General features: G+C 47.0%; 1 protein-coding gene across 2 annotated transcripts in view; it reads right to left on the bottom strand.

The window, feature by feature from the left end:
- GNAI2 (G protein subunit alpha i2) overlaps positions 1-15371 on the bottom strand; it is a 150184-nt gene that overhangs the window by 22464 nt on the left and 112349 nt on the right. The window lies entirely within an intron of this gene.

Below are 15371 nucleotides of genomic sequence, written 5' to 3'. Positions count from 1 at the left end.
CAGAGAACAGGTCATAAAGGAAAGACTGGATTTCTCCTCTTTTCAAATCCACTCCTGGGTTTGGCTTCAAATCTTTGGCAGATAATCTGTCGTCAGATCTGTTGGTGTAATAGTACCCTTAGACTTAGTCAGCAATGGACGTGTCTGTAGCTAGAACACTAGAGCTGCACTCCAGCTAATATCCTCAGGTACTGCTCATTCTCCTATTTCAGGTGTCCACAGAATAGTGGTGTTCATGTACGACTATCGCCCATCACATCTTACACAAGGTTTGCCACCCAGGAGCTGCTGTGTAGGACACGTGGCCAAGACCCAAGCATGACAAGAGTATTCAGCCAAATATAATTCACTGCCCTATATGCTACCACCATGTATGAAGACCTATCACCGCTATACAAAGAAACTGACCTGCATTGACCTATATACTGCCCGCACATATGAAGACAGATTAGTACAATACAAGGCCCTGTATACTGCTCCATGAAGACTGACCTCTTCTGTCCCATATAACACCTCCATGTATGAGGATAGAGCCTTACTATACAAGGAATCTGACCACTACTACATTATATACAGACACCATGTATAAGGACCGACCACCAATGCAGCTGTACATGGAGACTGACCATCACTGTCTTATGGCTGGCACCATGTAAGAAGACTGAATGCCTCTGTATAAGTATGTATGAGGACAGACCACTGCTGCTGTACATGGAGACTGACCACCACTGCCTTATATTCTGCCACACTGTATGAGGACAGACCACTGCTGCTGTACATGGAGACTGACCACCACTGCCTTATATTCTGCCACACTGTATAGAGACTGACCACTACTGCTGTACATGGAGACTGACCACCACTGCCTTATATTCTGCCACACTGTATAGAGACTGACCACTACTGCTGTACATGGAGACTGACCACCACTGCCTTATATTCTGCCACTGTATAGAGACTGACCACTACTGCTGTACATGGAGACTGACCACCACTGCCTTATATTCTGCCACTGTATAGAGACTGACCACTACTGCTGTACATGGAGACTGACCACCACTGCCTTATATTCTGCCACACTGTATAGAGACTGACCACTACTGCTGTACATGGAGACTGACTACCACTGCCTTATATTCTGCCACACTGTATAGAGACTGACCACTACTGCTGTACATGGAGACTGACCACCACTGCCTTATATTCTGCCACACTGTATAGAGACTGACCACTGCTGCTGTACATGGAGACTGACTACCACTGCCTTATATTCTGCCACACTGTATAGAGACTGACCACTACTGCCCTACACTACCACCATGCATAAAGACCAACAACTGCTATCCATGAGAACTGACCAGTACGGTCCTATCTATATCCTGTATAAAGACTAACTGGAGCCACTGTCCTAGACACAAGGCAGATTCTAAAAATGAGAAAGACATTTATTGGCCATTATTCTGGAGACTTCTTTTCTCACTGGTCCATATTCAGACTGTGTCCATTTAAAACCAAACAGATTTTTTCCTCTGAGAAAGAAGTCTTCATAGCTGAACTTCCTCCACCCTTCCTTCCTGCCAGTGCGAGCTAGGGGTGGGGGGATGGCTTGTTACTAAACACATGATTGGGGGGGGGGGGTTAATACGTGAATGCAGCCCTCTGCACTGATGCAATGCAAAATGTGGAAGTTGTCAGAAATCAGCGAGGAACAGAAGCCAGACATGAACCCCTCAGCTTTATGACAGAGTGCAGGACGCTCTTGCCTACTTAGGGTTAATGCAGCCAGGCTGCTCAGTTCCTCTTGCAGTTGACAAGAAAGTATAAGGCGAGGACAGGAAGCGGAGGTTCTTCCTGAGCCGCACCCATCGCAGAGCATCAGCCCACTGCAAGTTTATATCATGGAGTCTAGAAAGGCCAAGAGTCACTCAGAAACGTGCAGGACATTGTGGAGAAACGTCATTTGCAAAGCAGGAGGAGACTTTAAAGCAGCAGGGTCATCCACGGTATGGCAGAATCCTCCTGCTACCAATGTCCACAAACATACTGACGTCTGGGGGAGAACGCCATCTTTCAGGGGGGATAAAGACTGAGATATGGCACTGTAATTTATATATATATATATATATATATATATATATATATATATATATATATATATATATATATATTATACACACACACACACATATATTTTAATATAACAAAAAGGGGCCAAATTTTTATATAAAAAGGGGCCAAATTCCGATCTTTTAGTAGAACATTCTGACCCCAGAAGCTGTGACCAGCAGACTCGGCAAGAAGAGGAATTGCGCTCCCCACCACAAGGGCTGATAGAGCAACTGGCTGCATGCCACATGCATATAAATGCCTGAAGTACATAAGCATCGGATAAAAGGGACTATCAGGAGGAGCAGCACCTCCAGCCAATGCTTGTGCTGTATATGATATCAGGAGTATTACCACACCTAGTGTAGACTCACATAGGAGAGAGAAAGCCGCCCCCCCCCCCCCAACCCTATGGAGTGGCACCAATCCCAACCGCTGGCACCACTTCTATACACAGTAGGATGAGGCTGGAGCATGCGGCTGGTGACCTGAGGTGGCAGATAATGGATTACAGATTACAACCTATCTAATCTAATTTCAGACATAAACCTCTTACTTTAGCATTTTACAGCAATTAATACAATGAATTTGTATCCCACTGTGGGGGACAGGGTGACAAGCTCAGAAGCGTGGGGGTCATCCAAGGACCCAATAAACTCTCAATATTCAGATTATATAAAGGTCCGATAGAGATCTGATCAGTTTGGGTGAAGCAAAAGTAATGGGGGAGTGATGGCCCTGGCTTAGGCTATGGACACATCTGTAACTTCGAGATGTGACTGGAATGCTGCGCACCTCAGATATTAAAGGGGTTGTCCAGTGAAAATCTTTTTTTTTTTCAAATCAACTGGTGTCAGAAAGTTATATAGATTTGTAATTTAATTCTATAAAGAAAATCTAAACATTTCCAATACTTATTAGCTGCTGTATGTCCTGCAGGAAATAATGTTTTATATTCAGTCTGACACAGTGCTCTCTGCTGACATCTCTGGCCGAGACAGGAACTGTCCACAGCAGGAGAGGTTTTCTATGGGGATTCATAGAAAACAGAGACAGAGTTCCTGTCTCGGCCAGAGATGTCAACACAGAGCACTGTGTCAGACTGAAAATAAAACATTATTTCCTGCAGGACATACAGCAGCTAATAAAAACGGGAAGGCTTGAGATTTTTTAATAGAGGTAAATTACTAATCTATAACTTTCTGATATCAGTTAATTTGAAAGACAAAGATTTTTGCTGGACAACCCTTTTACGGCATCTGCTGAACGGCAGAGGAAACATACAAACTTCCTGATAAACCCAGCAGCAGCCGTGGTCTGAATAAACTGCTTACTGCAGGCACAGAGACACCAGGCCGCCCCTCAGGTGATCTGGCTGGGGGTCCAGAGCTGCTGTTTATGTCGCACTGTGACTTGTCTCCTGCAACCACCCGCTTTATTGCCTACAGCCTCAATATTATAAAAGTCCTGCAGCAATCTTGACAAACACAAAGAAATTTACTGCAAAAGGGACCACAGACATCTAAAGCCCCCATACAAGTGTATGGGGAGGACGGGAGACATAAAGGACAGTCGGATGATCTTTTAGCCATAATTTACTGAATGTGTATGGAGACCTTTAGGCCTTGCACACAGGAATGCACACATTCAGTATTTTTTTCATGTCCATAGATTCCTCCTGCTATCCACCTGTTCAACCTGCTAAAAAATTATGGATTGGGCACCTGTAGTGCCTCCGTATTTCCGTAAATCCGTTTTTCTACAAACACAATCTTTGAATATGTGACTAATATCTTTTTTTTTTACGAAAATATGAATGCCTAAAGGTTACAACCCAGTAAAAAATAGCGGGTCCCATTGATCTCTATAAGCGAATCTGCAAGAAATCTGGGTCCACACTAGGACATTTTTTGGGGATTCTACCAATCGTGTGAATAGCCAAATAGACATCAATGTGCACTAACTCCAGTACGGAAAAATGGATTTCCGTGGACCTTGCCTTGTGCACTGGGGGGCAGCCATGCTGGGGAGAAATGGCCCAAACTGTCCCCACAGAACTGCTACAAGGTGTGGGTCAGGGTTTCTAGGCTTAAGGGATTGGTTTACTTTTTTAGTGCCAGATGAGGTCTGGAGTTCTACAGATATTGAGTCCATGGAGAGTTGGAGACTTATGCACTACACACCTCAGAGACAACCCCCCCCCCCCCCATCATACACTGTAAGGATACTATCACACGGAACGATAATCGGCCCTATCCGTCCGATTATCGTTCTGTGTAATAAAGACAACGATCGGCCAACCGTGTAATAGCAGTGTGCGGCCGGCATTGACAATATGCAAAGAATACATTACCTATCCAGGCTGCAGGGCTCCTCTTGCTCTGTGCTTCTCCCCGGGTCCACATGCTCCAGCTTCAGAGCGGCCTGTCCCAGCTAAAAGGCCGCTCAGCCAATCACTGGCCAGGACCGCTGCGGCCAGTGATTGGCTGAGCTGCCTGTCAGCTGAGAGAAGGGAAGCAGCACAGAACAAGAGAAGCTCTGCAGCCTGGACAGGTAATGTATAAAGGTTAAACAAGGGCTGCAAGGACATCGGTAACAATGTCCCTGCAGCCCCCTGTTAAACGATTATCGGGCTGTGTAATAGGCCCAGTAAACGAGCACCGATCTAGCAGATCGGCGCTTGTTTACATTTTTAGGCCTTCACCAGCCCGTGTAATAGTACCCTATTTCTACATGGTCTCTACTTCACGGCTGAGTTGCTGTAGATCCTAAACACTTATGATGCATTTACACAGAGATTTATCTGACAGATTTTTTTAAGCCAAAGCCAGGAACAGACTATAAACAGAGAACAGGTCATAAAGGAAAGACAGATTTCTCCTCTTCTCAAATCCATTCCTGGCTTTGGCTTCAGTAATCTGTCAGATAAATCTTTGTGTAAACGAACCATTAGGCTTCACAGCTGACCATTGAAGATCTAGGAGGGAAGAAATGTCACAATCTGACTAGTTGCAGCATTGGTATCCTTTTATAGTATGACAGTGGGATTTGGTGAGCTTTATTTTTAAGGTATATTCACACAGGGTGCATATGCTACAGATTTTACCTAGCAAAAAGAACCAAAATATTTGAAATCTACTGTGTGAACATACCCTAAAGACAGATCCCATTGGTAGGGGCTTGATTTGATTTACCTGTGGAACAGAATTAGATTATATATACATATATGGTCCTGATACCATATAGTGTAGCTGTAAAACAAAAAACCCTTTTATACACATAGAAATTAGATGGTTAGCCGATCCCACAAAAATCTTTGGGTTCAACGGACAGTAATGCAGGGGTAGGAAACCTTGGCTCTCCCGTTGTTACAAAACTAAAACCCCCATCATGCCTATTATCCCTATTACACGGAACGATTATCGGCCCTTACGGACGATAATTGCCCTGTGTAATAGAAGGCAATGATCAGCCGACATGAACATGTCGGCTGATTGTTGCGGACTTTGTCTTTCAACATGTTAAAAGACAAACAACTGTGATAGCAGCGATCTGCTGCCGTCGCACCCTGGAATAGGAGGGGTGGCAGCAGACCGCGGCTATCCTCTATGGGCTGCCCAGACGATCTAGCGATCACCCAGGCAGCCCCCCGCTGAACTTACCCACTCGCTGCAGTGCTGACAGCGGTCGTTTGCTCCACCAGTCATCCCATGTAATAGGGGCTTAAAGCTTTGGCTGTCCAGGCATGACGGGAGTTATAATAATGGTAATAATAATATTTATTTGTATAGCGCCGACAGATTCCATAGCGCTTAGGTTGCAGTTTTGCAACAGCTAGAGAGCCAAGGTTCCCTACCCCCATCTAATGCATATAACTGGCTTTATGCAGGAGCAGAACAAAATAACTCCACAATCAGAACAGTGAAGGCCGCTCCAGAGTATAATAAAGGATGTAACTAAGGATAAGTAATGTATGCACACAGTGAATACCCAACACGCACCAATAGATCTTTTTTTTTAAATAGTCTGGGATTTACTGACAGAACCATCTAGGATGATGCCCGAGTTGCCACCTATAGAGCAGCACTGTGTATAACACCATCCCATATGATAGGAGATTGCCTGACACGGGACAAGAGTCGCTCTCTGTATGGACACTCCAGTCAGCAGTTCTTACTCCACAGACTAAGCTTTTGTAGTTTTCCCTCCATCCACAGACAGAACCATCACTGATTGAGCAGGTGCTGGGAGAATGCTGCAGAGTATCTCACCACAGCACTGCAGGAGATGGAGGGATATGAACCATCAGCCCCTTAGAGCCTGTAATGAGTGTGCGTGTGTCAGATAAGGGCACCGATGAATGGTGCAGGAACAAGGCTTCTGGCACACTGCAGCAGATCCTCTCTGTGGACACATCATGCACCGATGAGCCACAATGTGACAGGAAGCTGCTGCTTACACTGCCTGCCATGTGCACGTACACCCAGCAAACAATGCAAGATACCTACTAGCAATACCAGTCATATAATGGTATCCCACAAGGATAAGCACCCAGATTTCCAGATTATATAGTTATATCATTTAAGCCAAGTGAGAAAATATGGAGCGTGTAACTATGAGTTATTCCCTTCAGAAGTTAGGTAAAGCTGGGAGCTGTATGGTCATACTCATACTGGTTGTCACCTGGGTTTCCCAAGCAGATATAACAATGGAATACCCACCCTCTGCCTCCCAGTATCTGGTGGTCACGTCATCCCTTCTAGAGCCCCACTGCCTCTTGTCTCTGGGCCCCGTTTCCATTGTCCTGCGGTAAATGCCCAGCGACCCCCCTCCCCCCGTGTCTCCATTTCCTGCCTTTCTACTGTGAATCTCATAAAGGGAAGTGTAACGCTGGTGCAGGAAGGGGAGCGCCGGTCGCTGCCACCTCGGCCTCACAGTCTCCTAACCTGATTATCTGCACTGGACACAAGAGGAGGGGGCCCCCCGATGTGAACTGCGATATGCTGAAAAGGAGCCGCACACAAGAGTGTGTCACATCCATCTGTCACAGACAGGACCCAGATTGTGTACAGTCTGTCCCTAAATACACTGCACCTAGATCTCGGGGCAAGCTATGGCCACTTCCATCATGATCACCCTAAAGGGACACTACATGTAAAGACCATGCAGTGCAGATGAATACACTACAGTCCCCTGACAGCAGCCAAATCCATGATCAGATGTTACGTATCATAGTGAAAATGACAGCAAAGTGCAGGTAATACGGAAAACCGCTGCCGAGGATGCAACCACCTGGGACTGTAACCATAGTAACCAGTATTATAAGAGGTGGATATCAGACACGCATATATAGAAGCTTCTCAGCAATGGAGATGTGTGACATAAAGGAATGATCATGGAGGAAGACAGGTTACTACCCTTACTGTCACACATCCAATTGAGGAAGACTACAGTCAGATTAGCTGCCAGCCAAAATGGCCGATACCAGGGAACAATACATTGCATTCACCTGTTCTACAGTCAGGCTCTCCCCAGCCAACAATGTCTAGTGACAGAGCAACAAATCCATATCACCATTGCCTGAAAGCAACTGACAGATCATCGAAGCCAAAGGCAGGAACAGACTAAAAACAGGGAACAGGTCATAAAGGAAAGACTGAGATTTCAGATCCATTCCTGGCTTTGGCTTCCAAAGTCTGTCAGATAATGTGTGAGTGTAATATGGCCTTAGTTATCCTGCCACCAGCCTAACATGGCTGACAGCGACAACAGACGGCATCCACCAGCAGCTGGTATGTCAATCTGTTCAGCTGAATGTATTAGATGCCCACTGGCTGCCCCCCGTAATGGGTTAAAGGCGTTGTCCTCACCCACAGTTGGGCACCTGTGCTCCTGTCACATGTATTTTCCTCTTTCAAATACCCCATCATCTGCACACAGCAACGTCAGCCCCTAACCACCCAATGAAGCATGGCAGAGTGGAGACGTCAGGGCGCCCCATAATTACACCTGGCCGTACAAATACAAGGCAACACACGCTTAACCCTTCCTAGCCTGACCAACACAGCGTGTAATGTCAGATGCTGAGAGCAGCAAAACCGTTACATCCCAAACCACAGGAGCGTGACTTCCTTCTCTAACAGCTCCACAGATAGCAGATCATGTGTCAGAGTGGGAAGGACACCCACTGCCCTGAATCTGTGTGCAACACTGTGGTGTGGCCAACTGCAGACCACCACCAAGATGACCCCCCCCCCCCCCAATCACCTGGGTGACGTGTGCTGCAGTCCACCAAGAGGACCCCCCCATCACCTGGGTGACGTGTGCTGCAGACCACCCCTAGATAACCCCAATCACCTGTGTGACATGTGCTGCAGACCCCCACTTCATTACTACCCCTACATCACTAGTGAGAAATGTGCTGCAGACCACCATTACCATATGGCAATCCCCTTCAGAGACTGAATAGAGAAATCCATCTACAGCTATGGTGGGTGGCTGGCGTTACACTACATGTTACTTCTCCACTGTATCGCACACTCTCTCACCCAGGATCAGTCATGTAAGGTGGACACATGATTGATTTCTAGAAGGGTCTGATGACAAGATTATCAGGGCATTGCTTTCCCTCCACAGGTTCTAATAGAGCATATAGGATGGGGTTGTCCTAAGACAGAGGTATAAGGTGTAGCAGCTTTACAAGGAGCCAATCAGAAGGCTCTTTGACTCCATAATGGTGCACCCATTTGTAGCAATCCATTAGGATGAGCAGTGTGTCTCCACCCTATAGGCTACACAGGCAAATATCCTCCATTGTTAACTGTACACAGCCCCAACTTCAGAAAGGCTGATCCCTACATCTGCTCAGCTCCCATCAGTAAGAGGCGGCTGCCGAGGCCTCACCACCAGTCATCAGTCATACACTCACATGATTAACAATGAGCGGTGTCAGGGGGCTAACATGAGCCACGTGCCCTCCCCAGTACTCTCCTGCCCCAGATTTCACTTCCCACAGTCACAGCCTTCCACATCATCCCAACACAAGAGAAAAAAACATTACAGACACAACTTATCTGTGCCAAGGTCTCTCCCCATTACCGTGTGCAGTTTTCTTCTTGTATCAGCCGTTCTGCTCCTGACGTCTTGATCCAGATGGCAGCTAAACTACCGCAGTCATGGAGCCAAAAGCCAGTCACAGGGTAACCTCACTCCACAGAAACATACAAGCCCTGTCCTTAGGAAGTGACAAGATATGAACTGCAGTCAGCAACAATACCCCAAAGACAAGCCCCCACTAACCAACTCAGCCCTACTGCTGGCAACCATGGCAGTCCGCATTCAAGGGGCTGAGCTGTGACTGGTTGCTGTGGGCAGTTTACACACTGATAAATCTGGCAGTGGATGGGGGGGGGGGGGGGGGGGAATCACTGTTTACATTCAGAGGGTACAAGTCTGGGTATACCTAGTTTTGCTCACACAGTTGCCCCAGGGAGGGGGCTGAGGGTGTAACCAGAGCTATACCCTGCACAGCTGATTTGTGGACGGGTGACGTCATTGCTGCAGAATCCTCTTATATTTGGGGCCATGACTCACTATAACTGTGCTCATTATAGAATGTATAATTTTCAATGAGGGGAAATAACAGATGGAAGCAGCACATGAGCAGCCACTGATCCTTGATGTAAAGGAGAAAGGATATTAAAGAGACCCTGGCCCTGCTGTGCATCCTTTCTCCATCTGTACATCCCAACACAACCTGTTAGCAGCCAATTGGAGGCTTACTGTAGGACAGGTGAACACAATCTTCTGCTGCTCCCTGTTAGCAGCCATTTCAGGCCAGGGACAGGTGAGTCTGATATGTGCATAAAGCTTGCTGCTCGTTTAGCCCTACTACAATCAAAAGCTCATGGTGCGTTTACACAGACAGATTTATCTGACAGATTTTTGAAGCCAAAACCAGGAACAGACTTTAAACAGGGATCAGGTCATAAAGGAAAGACTGAGATTTCTTCTCTTTTCAAATCCATTCCTGGCTTTGGCTTCCAAAATCTGTCAGATAAATCTGTCTGTGTAAAAGCACCATTAGACTGTACGCTTACTATCCCTTTAACTGGTACTTGCAATCTCCTTATACTGAGGCCTGTACGGGGTTATAAGCTGGGAGACTGGTGTCCACACCACTGCACAGAACGCATGGCCAATGGTAGTAATCCATCAGGCTTCGCTCTGTGCAGAGGGGGCAGCAGTGTACACTTTGGAGGGAGGCTGGTTGGTGCCCTGTATCTTGTGTGGGGGAGGCTGGCAGCGCCCGGCTGCGGGGAGGATACTGGCACAGACTCTGAACAGAAGGCTCCTCCATGGTACACGTCTGCTGGATTTATTCCGGTATAATTACAGAGCCGGCTGCTGACCTCTCACCACACACCGCCACGAATAGTAACCCTCTCACCGCTGGCCAGACCACTGTATAATGGAATGTTCTGCAGCTGTGTAACAGACTATCAGTTTCTCATTTGTTTCAATATCTTTGCTTGCTGACAATGAATGGAAATATGTTTGCATCCAGATACTAAAGATCTGTACAGGCCCAATACTGCTCACAGCTGAGTGTTTGTTACAGTTTTTCAATGTGAACAATTCTCTGAGCTGAACAAACCAGATTCACATTCAAATAAAACTATTAGGACAAGAGAAATCTGCACCACAAGTTTACAGAACTGGGGTAAGACTCTGTATATGACCCCCATAGGTAAAAAGGGTGATGCGGGGCTGCAGTATTCCTGAGGTTACCCCTCCAAGCTTCTGATCATATAGGGCTTTCCCCACGAACAGTGAGGGACAAGTGGAGATGACACGATTATGTGGAGACTTTCAAGTGAATCCTATAAAGTGTGTGGGGCAGGGAAGGGCCGTGGCAAAGAATGAACAATAGTGCAGAGTAGGGAGGGTCCCGGGCAGAAATCTCTGAGCCGCACTTTACAGGCAGATGCATTACCATTAATCCCTGGGGCTTACCACTATAATAATCTTATAATGAAGTGGCCCCAGATACACGGACACAGAGCCCTCCGCTGCTGGGACCGGACCATACAGGACTTTGCCCTCAGGTAGAATCTGGTTGCTAAGCACAGGGTGAAGAAGCTGAAGCTGCTGCTAGGAGATCAGTAAACAGCACACTTCAGGAGGTGTGTTACCAAGGAAGCCTCCGGCTAATAAGACAGACGCCCCACAGTGTAAGCCCCTGCCAGGCTGGCACCCCCGAGTGTGACTAGTGGTGCCAAAGCCTACATCAGATGAAGAACTGCCCCAAGTCGGATAAATGCTGCACAATTCCCTGATATTCTCTACTGGTTATAGGTATTCAGCCCCCGACAAGTGGTAATATCAGGTAAGAGGGCGACACATAAGCTGCACAGTGTGCTCCTCTGGGATGGAGCCGTGGATGATAATACGGAGCGCCAGGCATTACTACTATTTACCACTGGACGACAGGAAAAAAGGGGTTAATAGAAGTGTAGCCCCTAGCCTGCACTGGCGGATGGCTGGGCCGGCCAGGCAGCGTGGGAAGAAGCACTGAATAAAAATAGAGCGTCCACTAACCATGTGGGAGAATGTGAATGAAGAGAAAGCACTCCCGATCAGGGGACAGGCACAGGGAAGCAGCACTATGCCATCATGTATACACTCCCCAACTCCTACACCTTCTCTGCCTGCTGTCAGCTATCTGTGGCTGTGTATCAGTCTGGACTGTGGCAATCCCTCAGGGTTAGGATAGGATTTCAACATCAATATTGTTTCTGTTCACTGACAGCAGAAGAGATCCTGAAGTTGCATAACTTCCCTTTATAGGCCCAGTTCTGACATTAAAAACCTCAGCTCTACAAGCAAGTTGGTGATGTCACAGGTCATGTGATGTGCCAGTAGAGCAGAAAATGGACCATTTTGGGACTAAGGGAATTTGTAAAAATAATTCAGACAACCCCTTGTACCCAAAGCCTAAATATAAATATCTTTTTAGGTCCCTACATTGCTCTATACACATCAGTGTCCAGAAAAAAGGGGTTCTCTGACTTTATTGAAAACAAGACTACAGAGTGCAAAGGGTGGACAGTAAAAAAAAAATACACTATACTCACATTACCCAGTTCACCACCACACCAGTGCCTCGGTTTACTTGCCCAGATGGAGCGCTCTACTGATATTCTGAACACCATGCTGCAAGTTGGGGCCCCCGGGTCATCAGGACTAGTGCTAGAATCGGCATGGGACTGGGGAAAGCAAGTATAGTGTACTTTATTATTGTACACCCCCTGGCAGGTTGTAGTTTGTTTTTTCAGGGACCCCATTAAGTGATTTACAGAGAACTGGACTAGGCATTGACTATGTGTTCATAATCTGACAAGGTGGAGGAGCGCTGCCTTCTCATTCATCAGCAGATTATAGTAACCTCTATAGAAAACAGGACAAGTAGTACTGCTGCAGCTGCTGAAACATCACAAATCTGACAGATCCATCAATAAACCGCTCCCAGATGCTGCTTCAGAGACATAGTAACGCTGGTCGCTAATAATCCTTTGATCAATATATCCTTCTGCTGAAGTCTCCACTATAGTGAGGCAAAGAGAGCCCCCCGCGCAGCAAGTAAGGGGTTACACTGGGTGCGCTGTTTATCTCTGGACTGTGAGTGCGGCATTATTGTTAATGTAAATATTATCCTCGGACAGCCACACAATGCAGAATAAACAGGAAGCCCCATTCTCTTCCCTTTTAAGGCAGTTACTGCAAGGCCCCAAATTATTAACCCTCAAAGAAAAGCTCCCCCAACCCCGGGTACCCGAGACACACTCCAGGGGTGACGCTTAGCATTTAGGATCATAAGGGCTTTTAAGCAATAGATAATGACTAGAGAATTACAGGGCACAACAGCCAGGGGACAGAGGTTTCCTGAGACTTATAGTACTACCAGCAGTAGTCGGACGTCGGCCTCACGCGTACTGACCGCCATCGCCACCACCACCCTGGGCAGCCAAACAACCCCCATGTCTCCTGGTGCTCAGTTCCATCACCATTGTAAGGCGTCTATCCTAACACCAACCTTTATCAGACACTTAAGACAAGATGGCGCCTAAGACGCTTATCAAAAGTTTTCCCCTACGGGTAATATATACGGATCTGCACATTGCATTTCTAGCAGTTTTTCGGTGCAAAAGAATGTATGAGTTTAGCAAAACATGAAGCGCTGCCTTATGGTGGCAGAAAGCGAGCCCTGTGGGCACAGATGGGGGTAATGGGAACTTCTCACAACTAAATCACACTGCAAAGGTCAGTAGTAGTGACTGCTCCACATCACAGGGACAGAGGCCCCAGAAAAGCAGAAGTGTGTAAAACATGCTGACGTTTAGGACGTTGCAGGCAAGGGGAAGTAACTAAGAAGTAAGTCTGGGCACCGACGACGAGTTATAAATTCCAGCACCTGTAATCAGCCGCAGCGTCACATCATGGCCGACACATAAAAATCACATGAAACGCGGCAGCGAGCTCCACAAGAGCAGGATGTGGCTCCGAGTCCACCCATGTCTTCCTGCCAACTTCTTACACAGCGGACGGCTTTAGAGAGTCACAGGAAGCAACTAACATAGTGACGACTGTCAGCAGGAGCGCACCGGAGACTGTTACACCGCAGTCACGGCAGGCGCTAAGCAGAGAAGAGCCATCCTCTGCTGGCAGACACGCCATTCAGGAGACTGGGAAAGCTGGGTGACTCTACTAAGCATCACCCAACTTTCCCAGAAGCAGATATGAGATGGCCAACCCTGAGTATTATAATATTTGTAGTACCCAGGGGTACATTGCTGGGGAGTACAGAGACACGCGGGGGGAAATAGCCAGAAACCACAATGACATGTAGAGGGGTATATAGGTGAGCAGTAGAGATGAGCGAACTGGGTTCGGGTTCGAGTCGATCCGAACCCGAACGTTTGGCATTTGATTAGCTGGGGCTGCTGAACTTGGATAAAGCTCTAAGGTTGTCTGGAAAACATGGATACAGCCAATGACTATATCCATGATTTACACATAGCCTTAGGGCTTTATCCAACTTCAGCAGCCACCGCTAATCAAATGCCGAAAGTTCGGGTTCGGATCGACTCGAACATGCTCGAGGTTCTCTCATCTCTAGTGAGGAGCATATAAAGGGTTATCTAGCTGGGCAGTATATATACCTCCAAAGAGGGGTATATAGGCGGGAAATACAGTGACATGTAGAGAGGTGTACAGGTGGGCAGAACATTACAATTGGAGGGGTATATATGTCAGCAGTGCAGTGACACATTCTAAGGAGTATAGGTAGTATACAGGGGGGTACAGAGATGGTCAGTACAGCCAGATGTACAGGTGGGTGGTACACAGCCGTACAGGGACAGGTATACAGGTGGGCAGTAGTGACACAGAGGTTATACAGCTGGCAGTACAGCAACATATTGGGGGTATCTAGGTGGGCAGTACAGTGACATACAGAGGGGTATATAGGTGGCCACTATAGTGACATACAGAGGGGTATATAGGTGGCCACTATGGTGACATACAGAGGGGTATATAGGTGGCCACTATGGTGACATACAGAGGGGTATATAGGTGGCCACTATGGTGACATACAGAGGGGTATATAGGTGGCCACTATGGTGACATACAGAGGGGTATATAGGTGGCCACTATAGTGACATACAGAGGGGTATATAGGTGGCCACTATAGTGACATACAGAGGGGTATATAGGTGGCCACTATAGTGACATACAGAGGGGTATATAGGTGGCCACTATAGTGACATACAGAGGGGTATATAGGTGGCCACTATAGTGACATACAGAGGGGTATATAGGTGGCCACTATAGTGACATACAGAGGGGTATATAGATGGCCACTATAGTGACATACAGAGGGGTATATAGGTGGCCACTATAGTGACATACAGAGGGGTATATAGGTGGGCAGTATGGTGACATACAGAGGGGTATATAGGTGGGCAGTATGGTGACATACAGAGGGGTATATAGGTGGGCAATACAGCGACATATGGAGTGGTATATAGGTGGGCAGTATGGTGACATACAGAGGGGTATATAGGTGGGCAGTACAGCGACATATAGAGGGGTATGTAGGTGGCCACTTTGGTGACATACAGAGGACATACATAAAGATCAGCACTGGGCAGACTAAATGTATAGTCCCCCCATAGGAGCCTTGTATCTAGGGGCTGAGTACAGAG

This window comes from Dendropsophus ebraccatus, chromosome 4 (genome assembly GCF_027789765.1).
Source record: "Dendropsophus ebraccatus isolate aDenEbr1 chromosome 4, aDenEbr1.pat, whole genome shotgun sequence".
NCBI classification, from domain to species: Eukaryota; Metazoa; Chordata; class Amphibia; order Anura; family Hylidae; genus Dendropsophus; species Dendropsophus ebraccatus.
The sequence above is the reverse complement of the archived record's forward strand: the minus strand, read 5'-3'. Positions and strand labels throughout refer to the sequence as shown.